Source organism: Acanthopagrus latus, chromosome 1 (genome assembly GCF_904848185.1).
Source record: "Acanthopagrus latus isolate v.2019 chromosome 1, fAcaLat1.1, whole genome shotgun sequence".
NCBI lineage: Eukaryota > Metazoa > Chordata > Actinopteri > Spariformes > Sparidae > Acanthopagrus > Acanthopagrus latus.
Genome location: NC_051039.1, coordinates 30,051,216 through 30,053,234, shown reverse-complemented (window position 1 = coordinate 30,053,234; position 2,019 = coordinate 30,051,216). Strand labels below are relative to the sequence as shown.

At 40.1% G+C, this 2,019-nt stretch overlaps 1 long non-coding RNA gene across 1 annotated transcript; it reads left to right on the top strand.

Annotated features, from left to right (window-relative positions):
• Positions 1-683: 683 nt before the first annotated feature.
• LOC119024806 lies at positions 684-1,751 on the top strand. The gene is made up of 3 exons (XR_005076618.1): positions 684-806; positions 890-958; positions 1,513-1,751. It is a non-coding gene; the product is annotated as an uncharacterized LOC119024806 (long non-coding RNA).
• The last annotated feature ends 268 nt before the right edge of the window (positions 1,752-2,019 follow it).

The following is a 2,019-nucleotide window of genomic DNA, read 5'->3' as shown; positions in this document are numbered from 1 at the left end:
AGGGTTTTAGTCTGGTCAGACTTTGACCTCATGGATTTTTCCACAGAAAACTCAAGACTGTAACCAATTCAATGCAAGAAAAAAATAATAAAAAACAAAGTTAGCCCTTATGTTAAAAGCTGAGTTATGTGTCAATAACAGGTGATTTTCTTATAATATAGTTTTATCTTGTTTAGGACTCTCTGTGGCCCTATTTTGTTAGAAATAGTTGATTCTGCAAAATGTCTTGGTAAACATTAAAAAAAGGGTAGTTCTATGTTTTGGGCACTTTATATGCTTATGTTACTGATATACTTTTTCTTTGTTTAGTCCTGATAAGCCAGATTGACACACCTTCAAATGTGTGAAAACAAAGCAAAGAGGGACACTTAAAGTTAAATATTTATTGTATTTTCTGTTTTCTATTGTAATAACAAGGTATTTTCTTTTTATTTTAGTTTAAGGCTATCTGAGGACTTGAATGTAAATTGTAAGGCCTGCATCTATGCAGTCCTAAATGAATTTAAAATAAAGGACTTGTTGTGTAAAGGATGTAGTCATTTTTCAAAATTTACGTGTATCACAATACGTATTGTATCGTAGCCCCCATATCGGGAGACGTATCGTATCGTGTGGTTAGGAACTACCCAAGGTGATTATAAGAAGGCTCTGTGACAGCTTTTTTGCAGCTGCACATTTATAGTGCATTATAGCTGCATCTGCTCTCTTGCTTTGCAGCAGAGCTGGCCTGGAGCTTTGAAGTAGCACTGTTGGGGGCTGAGCCATGTGCAACAAGACTGTGCATAAGGTGGCCTTGTTTTGTTGAGGTAGGCTTGCTCATTTTCATGCAGCCTTTATTTAGCTGCTAACTAACTAATCTTTTTCTTGGGTAACTTGTTATTGTTGATAGTGACTGAGCTGCAGTGGGAATGGCACACACTTCCACTGACCAGGAGACTGCACCTCTACTTTCGGGTAGGTATGTATGAATTTACTTCTAATTCTAAAAAAGCGTTATTTGCTTTTTGTTATTCTAGCCTTTTTTTGTGGACTTGTACACACACTACAGCAGGTGGCTCAGCCCACATCTGGGCATATATTGCTGTTTTGTCTCTACCCACAAATGTCTCTATTATTTTCTACATTGAACTCTGATTGACTCTCGTCCTGTCCCTACTTTTGCAACTTGGGCTTAACCTCTGCTGTGCTCACTGTTACTGTTAAAAAAAGTGTGTGTATGGTGAATGGGTCGACTGGGGCCTGGCCCTGTAGCCTAGACTAGGTTCCAGCGTGAATTAAAGTGACACATTCAGCAAACTGAATTAATTGCATAAAATAATTAGTTATAATCAGTTTATGATTGTTCAGTTGGAAAATTGAGTTATTTACTGTTCCTGTGTTAAATTGATTTTGTTCATTCCTTGGGGATGCTTCTTCTCCAAGTAAACCGAGTGCGTGTTGGTGGGGTGGAAATTATAGGCACGGTTGCTTCCAGCGGTGACATCTTTTCCATCCATCTATTATCTGAAACAGCTTATCCCTGTCAGAGACACGGGAGGGCTGGAGCCGATTCCAGCTGACATTGGGCTACAGCGGGGTGCACCCTGGATGAGTGCCAGACATTTTTGGCCCAGTAATTGGTGAGATGTTGGGGTGGCTCTGCATCATGTAGGCACCTGCTTGTTCATTGTGTGTGATGTGCCATCAGTATGTAGCCCTCTTTTCTATAGTAGCCAGGTTTCATACTGGCAAAATGTGCTTAATAAAGGAGTCTCAAGAGCAGCATTTTGCACATTTTAAGATGTAATATTTGTGCTTCAGTTTTGTCATTATTATTTGGTATTTTTCTGCGGCCTGTGTGAAAGTTAAAGCAACCAGTGTTCTCCTGTACTGTCACAGATTGCTGCCTACTCTTCTCAAAAAATAATTGACAATACAGGCAAGTGCCTTGCCTGTTTTCACGTGCTCCCTCAATGCCGTGGCCAGCCTGCCTTCTGCCTCCTGCCTCCACCCTTTGGTTTTTAGAGTAGGATTTTGTGT